Here is an 18705-nt window from a genome sequence, read left to right as displayed (position 1 = left end):
GGAGCGTCTTCCTTAGCCAGTACCTGCTTAGATCAATGTCTGAGTTTTTTGACATTTTGGTAGGATCCTAGTTAGATTTTGGTAATAATATGTGGTTCCTTGAATAGTAGCACCTGGTGAGAAGAGCATGTGCCTTTGTGCCAGAGACCTGAGTTTAATCTTCCTTCATTGCCATCTTGAACAGAGAAATAGGGAAATGAAAGCTGAGGCTCTTCCTTCATCCTGAAGTGTTAACACCTTCTTATTGTACCTATGGGGGGACTGAATTTACTATTTGGATGGATATGTCTTACCTTTCATCATCATCATCATCATCATCATCATCATCATCATCACATCAACAGTATAAACTAGCAGCAGCAGCAACAGTATCACTATCGTCACAGCAAATTTTTTGGAAAGTCGATTTTGGAAAACTTCCTATCTTCTTAAAAACAAGGGTATCTTTTGGTACTGGAACATTTTTCTGAGCAGTTTATCTGATCACCTTCATATGGTTTTTTTTTTGTTGCTGTTGTTTGTTTGATTTTTGTTTTTTCTCACAAAGTCTTCTACAGTAATTTTCGAAACCTGTTTTTTAGTTGTAATATTAGGAAGAGAAAGAGAGAAGCAAGAAGACACGGGGAAATACTTGAATGAAAGTAAATATGCAGTGCTGTGGGATTGTCTGTATGTCAAGTGTGTTGCTGATTGTTTAATAAATAAATCACTGATTGGCCAGTGGCCAGGCAGGAAGTATAGGCGGGACAAGGAGGAGAATAAAGCTGGGAAGTGGAAGGCTGAGTCAGAGACACTGCCAGCCACCAGGATGAGAAACAGCATGTGAAGATGCCGGTAAGCCATGAGCCACGTGGCAAGATATAGATTTATAGAAATGGATTAATTTAAGCTGTAAGAACAGTTAGCAAGAAGCCTGCCACAGCCATACAGTTTGCAACCAATAAAAGTCTCTGTGTTTACTTGGTCAGGTCTGAGCAGCTGTGGGACTGGTAGGTGAGAGAGATTTGTCCTGACTGTGGGCCAGGCAGGAAAACTCTAGTTAAAATGCAGACAATGTTTAATTAGATAGTAATACAGTTTATCAACCAGAGACTTTGAACTTACTACTTGCTTGTTTACTTCTGTCAGGGTATCTCTTTGCCTCCCTCAAGGAAAGTCTGCAGAGCTGGGAAGTTCAAGCCTGCCTATTTCAATCATGGGCAATACCTGACAACATCATCAGATAGGAATGAGGGAGGCAGGGGTGAATTCAGGGCTTAAGCAATTGAATCTGTTTTGGAATGGCTCCTCTGGGAGACTGCATAGAGAGTCAAGCATGAGTAAACAAAAGGGCTACAGAGATGTGCTGAGTGGGAAAAGAAGGAATCTCAGTGAATCCACTTAGCCAGCTAACATGACTTTCTTTAACACTTCTCAGCAATTCCCAGACAGCAGCAAAAGACAACATGTTCAGTTTTAAAAAAGATGCTTTAGCAAGGTCTGGAGGGAATTGGGGGGTGGGTTGGAGGAGAGGAGGATCTGTGATTGGTATGTAAAATGAATAAAAAATTCATTAAAAAATAATCCAAGGAGTACTAGACGTAGTTCCTGAGATGTACTAAACTTTGAAGACATGCTATTAAAAAAAAAAAAATTGATGCTTAGCAAGTGGAGAATTGGGAGAGCTTCAATACAGTGCATCTTGTATGTCACCAGGTGGGCCTTTAAAGTAGACTTTTGCTCTTTTATCTTTCTCCCATGGTTTTGCTATCAGATGACAGCAGAATGTGGAGAGTGTACCCTGTGTAATCTTATAGCTTTGGTGATAGATGAAGGGACACTATTCTATACTCTTCCCTGTGTGGAAACTAGATGGTGCCTGCTGATGTGGGGATGTTCACATGATTCCACTGGGCGTCCTGATGCTTTCTGTCACATCTATGTAATTAATCACATCACTTGCTTATTTCTTGGCTCCTTTAGAGTTTATTGACCTCTTCTTGCTAGGTTTTCCTCCATCAGCTTATGCTGGCATCACAAGTGCCTGTGATGATCAAGTATGCATCTCATTCTTGGCCCAATCAATCAATATGTGCAATATACACAATGTAGACCCCTCAGCTCTACCACTGAAGTTCCTGTTTGATAATGACTTCCCGTCTCTCTGCACAGATCTCATGTTAAAAACGACTAACATTAAAATTGTTTCTTTCCTCACTGATTTATAATTCCTTTCCTTCCTCCTTTCTTTCTTTCTTTTTCTTTCTTTTTTCCTTTCTTCTCTTTTTTTTTTAAATTTTCTGTGTCTTCTTTCATGTCCTGATGTAAACCTATACTTGTTACTTCAAGGGATTAAAAACCAAACTTTTAAGAGAGATAAAATTTAAGTTGGGTTACTCTGTGTTCAATGATCCCATCTGCTGGCTGGTGACCTCCTCAGTGGTTTAAGGTTCTAAACCTCAGATTGATAACTGTCCTTATCTCTCCATCTGCTTTGTTTCTTCCAACTCTTTTTACTTTTTATTTTTGCCATCTTCCAAGTTTGAAGAACTTAAGACATCATGCTCTCAAATGCCAGTCCCTTAAGGCACATTATCCAAGAGAACAACCCTTGCCTTCACAAGGTTAATGGAAGTGAAAGATGTGAAGCAGATCGTCTTTGTTTCCTGGATAATGGCAAACTTCTGAGCCCATTATCTTGGTACCATGCAACACTAATCCAAATAGACTATAAGCTATCTTCTCTTAGCATCTAATTTCTAAACTTTCCAGAAAAATTACTATCTGTCAAGGTATATTGATAAATGTATATAAAATATCACACATGCATTATTATATGAAGTTGGGCTCTATCTGTATCGGTTATATCTATGAAGCAATACCTGTCATTTTGTCAGAAAAACAAAGTGTACTTAACAACAGAATCAAAGCAGTAATCACAATAGATGAGATTTTAGTTATCAAGCATCTTAATCTTTCCATCAGCATAGATGTTTTTATTCCTAGACTAGAACCTCTAATATTTAACAGTAATCTGTTTCAGAAAGTAATGTGCCTTTGTTGTTGTTGGTGGTGGTCGTGGGTTTTTTGTTTGGTTGGTTGCTTTGTTTGTTTCTTGTATTTATTTTTTTTAAGATTTCAGGATTATGAAATCAGCTACACTAACTCTTCATTTTTCTCTAAAGTCTTCCTTGTCATAGAACAGTCTCAAAGCACTGATGAGTTTGTGTGTTCTGTTTTGAACTTGCATAACCTGGTTAAGTATCTTTGTTTTTCACCTGTTACCAGGATGAGTCCCCAGTGCTCTGTCAATTATAAAAGCAGTTTTGGTATTCTCTCAAAATCGGATGACTTACTTATGTAATTAATGCATTGTGTTTGAGAATTACCTTAATATGGGGTAACTTCAAATAAAATTATGATGGGAAGCTAATTTCTGTAAATTAAGTACAAAAAAAGAAGGATCATTTCTATTCTTTCAAATGTGTATTCACTGTATTGTCAGAAAATGGGAGAGAAAGGATGCAAAATAAATTAACTGAATAAATGTAACTTCAGCTACAGAAATCTCCATTATAGGCCATTCTGACTGTGGAATTTTAGGAGCCACATGCTTAACAAACAATGGCTATAAAGAAGGGTTGTTCATAGAAACTTAATCATCTATATACTTTTAGTTTCACACAGTGGATTTCTACAACAAACATCTATAATGTTCCTGTGTATACCTCCATAGTAAGTGAATTTCAGGAAATCATAGAGGTTAACTAAAGAAGGAAGCACTTGAGAATGTAAATGGTGGGGCAGGGAAACAATTTACATAGCTAATTCACAAGCAGAAATTGGTCTACACTGAAAGGTACAGTGGTTCATGTAGTACCTGGGGCAAGGGGACTGGTGCACACTTAGTTTATGGAAACACTTGGTAAGAAAATGAATTATAAAAGTACAAAAAATATGTCAATATCATATGAAATAATGTTAAATGGAAGATAAAACTAAAGCTGCAAAGCATTATATCAAACAGGATAGAATCTTACAAAATTGTGTATCTCCCTCAAATGCTCCCTGTCTACAATTTTCCCTTTGTTCTCTATGAATTTGTTGGATACATTTCAAATGCAGATCTTCATAATTAGAATTAAAACCATTGTAACATACTTTTAAAAATTCCATTTGCTGTAGAATAAGAGAGAATAAATATTTAAGAGGAGATATCAAGAAGCAGCCCTGAATTTATGCATCAGTTACTATTCTAAACAGAATGAGACTCATTAGAGATAATGCAGAAACAGGATTTATTACGGAGAACAATTACACAGAGAAGATTTGGTAGAGTCATTTGCAAAAGATAGTTTTCATTGTCTCTTGTTGGACTTATTCTTTTGTTAGATGGGCATGAAAGAAGGGGATTTGGAAGTTGGTGAGGATGAAGAGGATTCCACAACAAAAACCAATACTTGGGATTCTGAAAGAGAACTGAGCAGTTAAGAGCCCTCACTCATTGCTCTTGCATAGTACCTGAATTCTATTCCAAACACCCACATGTCGGCTCATAAGTATTATAAACATGGTTCCAAAGGTTCTGATGGTTTTTTTTCTGGCTTCTGTGGGCTGAACGCACATGTGGTACATTACCATGCATGCAGGAGAATACTCACATGCATAAAATAAAATTAAATAAAATCTTATAAAACCAACACAACCAACAAAACTGGTATCTCTGTCTCTGTCTCTCTCTGTCTATTTCTGTCTCTGTCTCTGTCTCTCTCTCTCTCTCTCTCTCTCTCTCTCTCTCTCTCTCTCTCTCTCTCTCTCACACACACACACACACACACACACACACACACACACAGCCACATAGGCAAAAAACAAACAAACAAACAAACAAAACAGTAGTCCTCCCGTATACAAATGACAAATGGACTGAGAAAGAAATCAGGGAAACAACTTTAACAGTTGTCTCAAATAACATAAAATACCATAAGGTAACTCTAACCAAGCAAGTGTAATACTTATATGATTTTTAAGACACTTGAAGAAAGAAATTAAAGATGATATTTGATTATGGAAAAATCTCTCATGCTCAGAACCAGTAGAACTAACATAGTAAAAAGGAGTATCCTACCAAAAATAATCTACAAATTCCCTTCAAAATTTCAATAGATTTTTTTTAACAGATCTTGAAAGGACAATTTCTAGCTGCATTTGGAAACACCCCACATAGCTAAAAACAATTCTGAATAATAAAATAACTGATGGAGTTTTCACCATCCCCAACTTCAAATCGTACTAAGAGCTTTCATAATAAAAATCAGCCTGGCCGGGCGGTGGTGGCGCACGCCTTTAATCCCAGCACTCGGGAGGCAGAGCCAGGCGGATCTCTGTGAGTTTGAGGCCAGCCTGGTCTCCAAAGCGAGTTCCAGGAAAGGCACAAAGCTACACAGAGAAACCCTGTCTCAAAAAACCAAAAAAAAAAAAAAAAAAAAAAAAAAAAACAGCCTGGTATTGGCACAAAGACAGACATATTGATCAATGGAATAAAATTGAACACCCAGACATAAATACACGCCTATGGACAAATAGTGATTTTTTTATATATATATACAGACCAGAAATACATACTGGGGAAAAAAAAAAAAGACAACATCTCCATCACATGGTGTTTGTCAAACTCTGTGGCTTGTAATATATGATCAAAGATGGGTGTGATCAAAAGGCAGCAGTTAAGGCGCAAAGGAGTTATCTGCTCTGTGGCTGGCTTTGCTACATTTACAGCAAGCTCTAGGTGAGAGTTCTGTGGCCAACCTTGGAGGAGATATATGATGTTGCCAGAAGCTGACATGTCTCTATCATGAGAGGCTTTGTTATTAAAATGCTGTATTCTCAGATCTCTGAAGCATTTAAGGATCAGGGATCATTATCTGTTAGGTATATCTAAACAAGACAAATGTTTAGGCTTAATTTTGAGAACACACACACACACACACACACACACACACACACACACACACATATATATATATATATATATATATAGGCTAAAGGCTAAATCTGGACATATAGTTTACCCAATTAGCTACAGCTTCCCAATGTTAGTAAAAGCAAGAAGATTAGAAGGAATATCTCAGTCTCTAGTTTCAGCTGTGGTCCTCAGACATAATCATAAGGCAAAACCAAGTTTTAACATTGGAAACAATTTAGTGTTTTTAAAATCAATAATAAAGGGAATACTCTTACCCTATAAAATCTAGCTGTCAGCAAGATACAGCCCTGTGCATGAATGTATGGAGGTGCAGCTCTAATACCTCCATAAGCCAGCATTGTTTTAAACCCTATCTTCCACAAACTTTGTCTTTATTACAGGATAGGAACTATCATAGGGAAGAATATATTGGAGACCTAATGTCTGCTTGATGGGGTTACTCCATGTGGTCACACTCACTCAAGATGGTGGTGAAGTTATATGACCTCTCTCTCTTCCACCTTAGTCAAAATGATGGCTGCCCACATGGAAGGCTGTATTTAATTGAGTAGTGGCAGATCATGTGTTCATTTCCAGAGCAGTTCCAATTTGGAGTTACAAGTTACCGGTTTTAAACCATACCCAATTTCTTAGCTTTTTTTTTTTTCCCCAATAAGACAGAACAGCATAAAATATCTTTTTCTGTCATTTCATCAGATTCAGGGCCAGAAAAACCCAGAGGCAAAATCTGAGCCCAGGCAGTTAGTTGTTACCAAGAAACATGGAACATGTATATGCAGGCATCCAAGACCAGACAGACACGAGCGTACTGTGGCCCAAGTTCCTCAGTACACAAAAAGCAGACAGGACTTTTTAACAGGAAGACAAATGAGACTTTCCGAGGGAAATCGTGTCAGATGAAGCAGCAGTGGTGCTTGGCCACCACCAAGCACCCTGGCCCCAAGTGCCCCACTGCCCCAAGCTGAGGGTGACTGGCCAGCTCATAGCCATAGTGCCTGTTTCAGGTTGGCTGCCTGGGAATAGAAGGGGGTGGGAGGGAGCAAACAGAGACAGAACAAATAGGAGACATTTATGGGGCGGGGGTGGGTGGGGGGCGTAAACACCCAGGTGCTGGGCATGAATCCCAGCACGGCTGGACCAAACAGCCGGGAAGCCTGGTGAGCAAAATCAAAGTGGGCGCCTTTCAGCGGGCATAGCGAAGTGTGCCACCAAGAGACAATGGCAGGGACAGCAGAGTTAGTGCATCAGAGGAAGCCGGAGAGTAATGAGTGAAAGGTCATCTTGCAGGGAAGGCATGAGGCTGAGGAGCAGGGAACTGGGGTGGGAGTGGAGGGGTCAGAGACCCAGAGAAACATCGAACAGTGAAGGGGATGGGAATGCAAGGCTCATAAACCTGGATGGGGGAGTTCAACCCAAGGTATGGTGTGAGCTAGACCTGATTGGCATGATTTGGATAAACTTCATAGCAACTGAGAGTCAGACTTGACCAGGAAGCACCCGTTCCCAAGCCTTTTCCCAGTGGCTGGAGGCTACAAAAAAATGTCCAGCTCTATAAGCCTGTGGCTGGAGTGGTGTCTCTGTGTAGAACGTCTCTCACACAAAGAGATCCCAAGAAGCAGGGACTATACCTGCTCCAAATGGGCTGGAGTTACAGGGCACGGCAGCAGCCTTGGGCAGGTATTCCAGAAGCCTTTGGCCCAGAGGGGTGAGAGACTCAGAAGAGATCCTGGATCTCTTATAGGCATTTGATTTGGAAATAAGTGACTTACCAAGCAAAAGTCGATCCCGTGAAGCAGAGACAGGGTGAAAGAGGGAATGAAAGAGGCTTCTCTGGGACATGTCACATGGTCTAGGAAGTACTCAGCTCTTTCTGGCCAACACCAGATGATAAGTAAAATATCCCCAGGTAGTGGGTAACTCTGCTGATGTAAAAAGCCAAATCCAGCCAAATTAAAGTTGAGGTTTTAGTCTGAGCACAGTATCCCTGGGTGGTCTCAGGGGAACAGAGGAAACCAGGAGGCTGTTTCCAAGGAGGGGGCCTTAAATACCCTGTAGGCAGTCTCTGAGCAGCTCCAGGGGAGGAGGCACTGCTTGGTGGGCTTTCTTAGGGAAGGATCTGGAACGGAGGAATGAGATTGGATCAGGAATTTCTAGCAAAATAACCTTGAACTCATTGGCACAGGAAAAAGACTTTCTGAACAGAATACCATTAGCACAGGCAGTACAACCAACAATTAATATATGGGACTTCATGAAACTGAAAAGTTTCTGAACAGCAAAGGACACTGTCATACAGACAAAGCAGCAGCCTACATCCTGGGAAAACATTTTTGCCAACTATACATCTGATAGAGTGCAACTATCCAAATTATATAAAGAACCAAATAAAATAAAATAAAAACAAGTGGATATAAAAAAATTGAAAATGGGGTACTGATTTAAACAGAAGAAATGTAAATGGCTGAGAAACATATAAAGAAATGTTTAACATCCTTAGCCAGTAGGGAGATGCAAATTAAAATTACTTTGAAATTACGTTCTACATCCCTCAGAATGGCTAAGATCAATAAAACTAGTAACAGTAGGGACATGCAAATTAAAACTACTTTGAAATTACATTCTACACCCTTCAGAATGGCTAAGATCAATAAAACAAGTAACAGCTCGTGCTGGCTAGGATGTGGAGTAAGGGGAACACTTACATCCTTAGTGGGAGTGAGTTAATTCAGGAACAGAAAGGAAAATATGGTATGTGTTTGCTTATATGTGGATATTAGCAGTTAAGTCAATGATATGAAAGCTACAATCCACAGAAGAGAGGTTAAGTATAGAGTAAGGGACTAGAGGGCGAGCAAATGAATCTCTCCAGGAACAGGATATAGAATAGATAGTTATGGATGGATGAGGCTAGGTAGAGACTGAAGCAGGAACATTAAAAAGGGAGGGGTAGAAAAGGGGAATAAGGGAGTAAATATGGGAAGAGATAGCTAAAATTAAGGAACATTTGAAGGGTAGTATGAAATCTTAATGCAATACAAGCTTCTAAAAATATATACATATATGAAGGCAATCTAAATAAAATTGCCAAATAGCTTGGGAGACAGAGACCCTGGAAGTCCCTTGAGACCCATTAAATCTTCCAGTATCAGGATGAGTTACATTTAATTCTGTTGCTGGCCAATGAATCCATTGGTAAACCCCTAACATCCCAGGCCGTTTTGTTCCCAAGATTATCGACTGCTCTCTAAAATCTAGCAGCATGGTTTCCTTGCTGAAGATAATACTCACCCAACACATTGAACACTGAAAAGTTGAGCTTGTACCTAGCTAGACTTTTTGCTCTATAGACTAGTGTTCTTGATACAGGAAGTTACTCTGTAAGCTACCAAAAGAGAAAGGTAAACATCAATACAGCCACAAACCTAGATCTATAATGATATCCTGTCTGCAAGATATGCTACTGCAATGGTGGTACAATACTAGTGGAAGTAACAAACCAATATCTGATTGACTTAAGGCACACTCCACAAGATGGAACCCATACCAGATACTGCTTGTGTGACCAAGGACCTAAGACTAGATAGCTCAGGGACCTAGGATAAAACCAACTACTACTATTCTACTAAAGGAACATAGCAATAAAATAATATTCTGCTATACAGATAGATCAGTCTTTGCTCAGCCCACATCAGAGATGCTTCTTCCTGCAATATATGGGATCAAATACAGAGATTCACAGCGAGATAACATGCAGAGTGAGAGACCTTGGAACTTGGATTGTCTTCAAATCCCTCCCTTTAGGGCTCAGGAACCCTATGGAAGAGTAGACAGAAAGAACCAGAGAGGATGGAGGACACCAGGGAAACAAGGTCCTCTAAATCAATATGACTTTGACCCCTAGCAAGCCTTCAAACTAGACATGATGCTCACAATTGCAATCCTCGCAGTTGGGACATGAGGAAGACATAGAGTTTACTGCTTGTCCTCCACTACAAAGAGAGTTAAGGACGTTCAAAGATTATTATACTCTAGCTCAAAAACTAAGAATCTCTTGACTCCAAGATGCGATATTCCTGGTTGGCTAATTGTGTATACATAGGAAAGATTACATGAACCCTTAAAGGAAATCTAGATTTTGTGTTTTTATCCATCTTAACATCTGTAATGTTTAATATTATCCAAGTTTAGAGTCTCCTAGGGTATTGGTGTGTCTTTTGTGAAGGGATAGTCATAAACAGATAAACTGATGGGGGAAGACTCCCTCAGAATGTGGGTAGAATCATCCATCCCATAGGCAGCCTAGAAAAAACTAAAAGACAAAAAGGAGAAAGTCAACTTAGAGTCTTTATGTACCATCCCTGCATCCTGGGCATTCATGGCAAGAACTGGTCTGTAGCACCATGCCCTCTCCATTCTCTGAGATTAGTATCTCTGATATCTTGACTCAAAACAAATATTTTGCCCTGAATTTGTTATATATATATATATAATTACCAGTATCATGCTAAGCAGTTATACTTATAGACAAATTTAGATCATGTGTGTGTATGTGTGTATATTATATGCTCATTTAGTGATGATAAAGAAAATCTCTCAAGTGCTATATTCCAAACTCTTCACAAAGCATTTTCAGATTGTGTGTAGAAACCTACAGTTTGTTATAAAACACTGGCAAGATCTTAATTATAACAGTGCTACTGGGCACCATTAACCTCCTTCAAATACATTTACACTGAAGACAAGATAACTGCAAGGAATCAGTTTGTTAAATAAAGACAGGTGTTGCCAAGTCCCCTCTGGTGTACCATCCACTGAAGAAATGTTTTGAAGCAGCCAAGATGAAAAGGGGAAGTAGATTTGCCAGGTCAGTTGAAGACCTGCTGAATGTAGTAATAAAGCAAAGTTGTCTTTTCACAGCTGAATGCAAACAACATTTATGGTGGGTCCCTTACAAAGATCTGAGCATGTTAATTTTTTCCCTTTGGTTAATAAAGGAGCAAACAGAATAACAAGACTGATTTCAAAGTGTGCATATGCTCACATGTGCGTGCATAAATTTACATTTTTAAGTGAAGGTTTTATGTGTATGCCAATGAGTTTAACGTGCATTGGATATTGTGGATTGAAAGCACAAGAAACCGAAGAGAGGCTTTCATTTTCCCCTTTTGTAAAATGCATCTTGAAATATCTATGAAAAGGCTTTTCTTCTACATTGAATATATCTAAATTCAAAAGCATGTTTTCCGGGATAAGGAGATTAGCTTAGTCCATAAATATAAATTTCATCCCAAGAACCAAATTGAAGAGATCTGGGTGTGGTACAGCAGCTCATGGTCCCAGCACTGAGGAAGTGGGGATGGGCAGATTTCTGAGACTTACTGGCCAGTCAACCTTGTTCACTTGGTAAATTCCAGGCCTGAAAGAAGCCCTGTCTCAAAGAAAGGTGGAAAGTGTCCACTGTCCTCCACATGTGTTTACACACACATACCTGTCCACCCCCACATACACATGCATGCAAACTCACACACATGTACATACCCACCCACCCACACACACAAACACAAACACACACACACACACACACACACACACACACACACACACACACACACACACATTCTAAATTTACCAGTAATTTATAGTTCTGTCTTGATTAATCACCTTCACTGGAAAGAAAAAAGCTTTGAGAAGGACATGGGGTTTCTACTAAGATAATGTAGCTACTGACGTCTCCATTCCTGAAAGAATGAGTAGTGTTATCCACCCACCAACTCCCCACCCCAGAACAAAGAAGGCTAAGTACTAAGAGATGGTACAGAATAATTGTTCCTTTGAATTCCTTTTATAAAGATTTTCTTGAACTAAACTCCAAATCTGCTGGAATTGAAAATATGCTATGTCTAATGCTTAGTTTCAGCAACTCACTTGACTCTTTCTACTGTAGGTGCATGATTTGCTCCCTGGGAAGTAGGTGACATGCTGCCACTTTCTTGTATTCCTTCAAAACACCTACTTCTCTATGGGCATCCCTTTTTAGAACTTAAGCCTTGGTGTGTGGTCCCATTAAATAAGCTAAGACTGTGTGTGGAATCACAACATGCTTTCTAAAAAGGAAAGAAATTACTTTTTGTAAACCTTTTGTTTGTTTGTTTGCTTAATTTTTGAGACTCAGCTATGCTGTATTGCCTGGATGCTTTGGGACCTGCATCGACTCCAAGTCACCCTTCTTCCTCAGTCTCCCAGGTGTGAGAATTATAACTGTTACAGTAGTGAACCATCAAACATCTATTTAAGACATACTCCAAACAGTTTCTTCCTTATCCAATTTGAGAAGGTAGGAGATAAGATGTCTTTATGATAGAATACAGTCTTGGAACTTATTTGTTTAGTATCAATAAACTTTGTAGAAGTCAACTTTCAAAAGTTCATTTTTTTTTAATATTTTAGCAGCTCATTACAGTGAACTTTGATCTCTAAATAATACAACAGGGAAAAATGGTCACAATAAATTCAATCTGGAGCACATTCTAAAGTTAGGACCATTAGATAGAGGAAATGCATACCTAAACAAAGCACCCCTAGGAAGAGTTGCTGACAAGTTTATAGACTGTCTTTATTGTTGCAAGAAACCTGCCCAGATTTAGAAGGAGAGAATGTCTAAGCTATTCATCCCTGATTGTACCAATCTGTCATTTTCTGTGCTTAGGTGTATTATGAGTAGAGCCTCTTTACTTTGTGTATAAGGGTACATGCTTGTGTGTGTGTGTGTGTGTGTGTGTGTGTGTGTGTGTGTGTGTGTGTGTGTGTGTGTGTGTCTGTCTGTCTGTCTGTCTGTCTGTCTGTCTGTGTCTGCATGTGTACCTCTGTAATTATGGGAACGAAGAGGCTGTCCACAAACCAGGGAATTTCTCCTGCCTCAAATATTGTCCTTTCAAACATAATCAAACTGTCATCTGGTTGGTATTGGCTTCATACATCTCAAAGATATTTTTTTTTAAATATACCAAGAGAATTTCAGACTATAAATATAAGCCTCCAGAACCTGAATGATTGAGCCATATTTTTTTTAACAGCAGTCTAAGGAATTAATTCCTGTTTTGAGTTAGTGTATTTGAGTTGATGTAAATTGCAAATGAATAATTAGATTGTATAAGATTTTCTCTTATTTCACTGCTTGGACTAAGAATAGAGAAAGGCTTATTATTTATACTTTAAAATAGTCTTATTTATGCTTAGGAATAGATTCAGGATTGTTTTATTTTTCTTTCTGTTGCATTCATTTAAAAGATTAAGATTTGGTTAAAATGTAAAGTACATTTGCCTATACATATTATACAATTTTACTTACTGCTGAATACATTTGAGGAACTTTAAGTGTGATTGTGGACATGTGATAATGGCCCTATGTTCCTTTGGGCACAAAATGTATTTTCCCTCTTATCTTTTCCCTGTTATCTTGACATATATTAAATCAAGACAAAAAGCTAGTATTCTTTGTTTTCAAATCAAGAAACTTAAATGTTAGAGCCATTATTGACTAAAAACTTAAAATCACCAGAATATATCAGCCAAGAAATAATCAAAAGCAAGAATAAATTGACAAGTGAGAAATACATAGTATAAAAACTATTTTCTAAACTTACTTTAATGTAAATTTACTTCTAAATTCATAATTTGCTTATGCAACCTGGCTTCTGTATCCATAAGTTATATTCAGAGAGCCAATCAACCAAATTTGAATTGAAAAAATGTTGGGAAATGTTTCATTGTTGCTGATGTACTGTTCTTTTTCATTACAATGAACAGGCTTTTGATTTAAATCTGTTGTTCCCTATACCACAGTATAAGTTCTCATGAATCACTTATGATGTGCTAGACATTATAAATGACCTAAAGATGTTTTAAGGATAAAGAAACACACATATGCATACATGTACGTATTTATGTACAATCATGCACAGATGGATTACTATACTAAATAATGGTTATCATCATCCATGGAGCTTTGTATCTTCATGGATATCTTGTAGCCAATCCCAATGGATACTAAAGGATGACTATATAATACATTATCCTGAAAAGAGATTGAGCAATGGAGAAGAGAGGGGGCTGGAATCTCCACTTGATTAGTACTGCTATGGGTCTGCCTGAGTGCTAATTCTTCCCTGTATTTCCTTGCCCAGACATGAACTGGAACCTTACATATGAGAGACACATACTTTATGTTAACTCTGCATGCTTATCTCAGACATACATGTTTCTAGGGTCCTGTATTGTTAATTGATTTTCCAGTTTATTTTTGGAATATTCAAGATCATTTGCTATTAAACATATTGATGAAATGTATATATATATGTGTTTTTTTTTTTTTTTTTTTTTTTTTTACAATACTGACACCATCCATTGGCACTTTGGTATCTGTATAATCATAGTCTGCAATATACCAAGCTGAATCTAAAGCACATTCCATTTCTTTTTAATTTTTTTTTGTTTTGAAAAGTGTATACATATATTACAATTAAGTATGATTATATCTGCCCTCTATTTCCCTGCAAAAGCTTCAGTAGCTGACATCATGTTTTGTTCTATTTATTCATTTATTCATTTATTTATTTATTTATTTATTTTTGATAGCTAAATTTAATTAGAGCTGCTCTTAAACGCATAGATGTGGGACCATCCACCGGAACATGAGAAATGTCCTAGTGACCACATCCTCAGGAATGAATGATTATCTCTCTCTCAGCCAATGTCATACGACCCTCAGAAAAGAGTAGAGCCTCAGGATTAACTACCCCCTCTATTTCAGGATTTCTGCTGCTAGAGCACTACTCCCCGAGAGTGGATCTCATTCAACCTCTGTCTTAATCTCTTTATACTTTCTTGGTTTCTGTGGTGACTTCATGTTCCATACTCACATCTCAGAATTTGGAGCTAGGAACTGTGGATGAGAGAGAACATGCTGTGTTCATATTTCTGAATCTGTGTTACCTCAACAAATATAACACTTCCTAAGTCCAACTATTTGCCAGCAAATTTCATGGTTTTAATTTTCTTTGCAGATGAATAGTATGACATTGTGTTTATCCAAATTTTCATTATTTCATTATGTAGTTAATAGACATTTAGGGTTTTGCATTTCCTGTCTACTGTGAATAAGCTGTCAATGAACTATTGTTCGAATCTTAAATAGTCTTATAATAAAAAAATTCAGAGCCAAATATCAGGCTGAGAGCTGAAAGATCAGAGAAGCAGAGAAAGAAACAACCAACCTCACCTAGCCCACTCTTCAGCCAATCCTGTTTCCACAAATTCTCAGACTGAAAGTCTCTGAGTTCTCACCCAAAAGGGTCTCAGCTGAAGTGCTTTGGTTCCTGTTTCCTCAGAACTTATATACCTTTCTTGATTAAGCCAAGTCATTTCCTGGGATTAAAGGCATGTGTGCTTCCCAGCACTGGGATTAAAGGTGTGTGCCACCACTGTCTGGCTCTGTTTCCAGTGTGACCTTGAACTCACAAAGATCCAGATCGATCTCTGCCTCCTGACTGATAGGATTAAGGGTGTGTGCCACCACTGTCTGGCCTCTATGTCTAATCTAGTGGCTAGCTCTGTCCTCCAGTCAAGTTTCTTAGGGTATACAATATATCACTACAGTGAACATTTCCAAGCAAGTATCTGTGGAGTAGGATATCAAGTCCCTTGTGTATATTCCAAGGAGTAGTATAGCTGGGTCCCATGGGATACTTATATTGAAATAAGTATTTAAAGGTTTCCATGCTGATTTCCATAGTGGATGTAGCATGTTGAGTTTACAGTTGGGAGTATCTTTAAAAGAGAGACCTTTATCACATAAAATTGTATAAATATGACTATTCTTTGGAATTCTTATATAGCTGAATCATAAAGTTTAAAAATCTGAAACTGAGCTTCAACATGAAGCCATAAGTGGAAAATTTCTATACCTGACTCCACATGGCAGGTCACAAAGTCCAGGCTCATTAAAAGTAGTGTGTAATTGTGTGAGTGAGATTAGTCTCAACATGTGTACACATGTGACAGATTCCAAACAGGTAAGAGTTTATAAAACATTTCTTTCAGATTTTGAGAATGTTAAATAATTCTATGTTTGGTTTGTTATGAGTTTCACATGGACCCAATGTCTATCAATGAGATTCTTCAAAATTGAAGGTGATAAGAGGTTACAGTATGAGATTTACAATTTTCCATTAGACATATGAGATAATAGTAGAATTAAAAGTATATTGAATTCTTTAAATCTAAGGAATGTATTTCCCATTATTACTTTATTCATCATTAACAATAAATAATATGTACAAAATTGAAAAATAAATAGTGTGTAAAATTTTAAAGTATGTAAAAACATGGATGAAACCCAAAAGGGATTCCTGTAAGATATTATTATTAATATGCTGACAATCTAAAATCCAAAGCACCCTGAAATCTGAAGACTTTATATTTGAAGACACAAAAGGCAATCTGTCTTTGTAATTGCTGCAACTTCTCTCCTTTTTGCTTTGTTATGCTTCTTGTTTTCTGTTTTGTTTCTATCTTACACATTTCCTGAACTCCAGAGAAAAATGTACTTGGTGTGTATCATTATTAAAAGTTAAATTCTATGTAAGTACAAGCAAAAGCCTCTTCAACTTTTGATTTTGCTTGCAGATGTATTTAAATATTGAGGAAAAATGAGGAACACTTTGATCCTCAGGAAGGAAAATCACATTACACTTTCAGAGTCAGAACACTTGTAGACTCCAGACAAGGCTGACTGATGAAGTAACAACTTCTTGTTGACCGCTCTCTGGGCACACTGTCAATAAATACTTCACAGCTACACCGCTCCAACTTATGTCTCAGAAGACCAGCTACTCTTCCTAGAAATTAAAGTTCTTCAGAGAAAATTCTGTTTTTTATTTGAACTAAGACAAATTCTGAAGTAACACACTACAGGGTTCTGAAGAATACATATGCCAGGAGCGCTTGTTTCAGCAGAGAGAAAGCAGCTGTGCCTCCTGGTGTGTTCTGTTTCTCTGAGAAATGATCTTCATTGTTCTATCCAAATCAATTCTGATGAACTGCTACATAAATGTTGATATTGTTCCCAGCAGATAAACAGGAATGTAGAATTCTAGTGAATTCTCAGTGTCCACAGTATTACACAGTGAGAAACTAAACTGTACAAATTGTTTTAAGAAATATTTTAGCATAGCCATGATTGTATAAGACACCTGACAAAGTTGGATATTGATTCTCATGGTATACTTCCATGCAGTCTCAAAAGTTTGGAAAAGAACGTGCTTGTTCACTTGCCTCATATTTTCAAGAAAACGAAAGTAATAACAGCATCACTTTATCTGTTCAGAAATTCAATTGTCAGTGTGTGCTGCCTTAGGCTTACTATATCCCATGTCCTTTCCGGGATGTTATTTGGTACTCATTTTTACTCTAGGGGTAGTCATTCTTATATATGTTGTTTGAGGAGTGATGACTTTTGAGCCGTAACTAATGATTTGGTACAGCAGTGCTGCCCTGTATTCATAAATAAGTCTTGCTTTTGTTTTTCTCTTTTTCACTTTTTATACTACTATCGGACCACTGTGTTCAACCAAAGGGCTCTGGATTAATGAAAAAACAGAACTGCAAAAGGCATAAACCATAATAATTATTTAACATTGCAATAAATTTCTCAGTAATATAAATACTTAAATCAAACTTTATTCTTATGTTGTGATGTGTGTGTGTTATAAGTGTGAGTGCAATGTATACTTTCCCATTCATGTTGTTGTGCAGACCAGAAGTTGGTATAAAGATATCTCTCTCAATTGCTTCTCTAATTTTTTCAAACATTCATATCTTTTATTTTCTCTTCTGTTTCACAGTTTAATACAGCTACACATCACAAAAAGAACTCAATAAAGATGTCAGCATTTCTTCCGTCTCGTCATTTGATATATATTCTGTATTAACTGGTTATTTGATTTGTCATGTATTTTTATTCTTTGGGAATTTCATAAATGTGGTGATATGGTGTTTCCCCAAATATTGTGCACTCTAATAAACTTATCTGGGGTCAGAGAACAGAACAGCCACTAGACAGACATAGAGGCCAGAAAATGGTGGCACACACACCTTTAATCTTAGCATTCTGGAGGCAGAGATCCATTTGGATCTCTGTGAATTCAAAGCCACACTGGAAACAGCCAGGCATGGTGACACATTCCTTTAATCCCAGGAAGTGATGGTAGGAAACAGAAAGGCATATAAGGTGTGAGGACCAGGAACTAGAGCCTGGTTAAGCTTTAGGCTTTTAAGCAGCAGTTCAGTTGAGATCCATTTGGGTGAGGACTCAGAGGCTTCCAGTTTGAGGAAATGAGATCAGCTAAGGAATTGGTAAGGTGAGGGCAGTTGTGGCTGGTTCTGTTTCTCTGATCTTTCAACGTTCACCTCAATACCTGGCTCTGGGTTTGGTTTTATTAATAAGACCCTTTAAGATTCGTGTTACATAAATGCATACAGTGTGTTCTGATCATGTCTACACCCCACAATCCCCTCCAACTTTTCCAACTTTGCTCCTCAATATATCCAATTCTTGTTCTTATATTAAAATAATAAAATGAATCCAAAATAGTTATCAAAATGCTCCTGAGTATGAAGCTATCCACTGGTACATGATCAACCTATGCCAGGCCACACCCCTAAAGAAAACTGATCCTACTTCT

This window comes from Peromyscus californicus, unplaced genomic scaffold (genome assembly GCF_007827085.1).
Source record: "Peromyscus californicus insignis strain IS unplaced genomic scaffold, ASM782708v3 Scaffold_15__1_contigs__length_86483966, whole genome shotgun sequence".
In the NCBI taxonomy this organism is placed as follows: Eukaryota; Metazoa; Chordata; class Mammalia; order Rodentia; family Cricetidae; genus Peromyscus; species Peromyscus californicus.
This window is presented reverse-complemented; position numbering follows the sequence as displayed.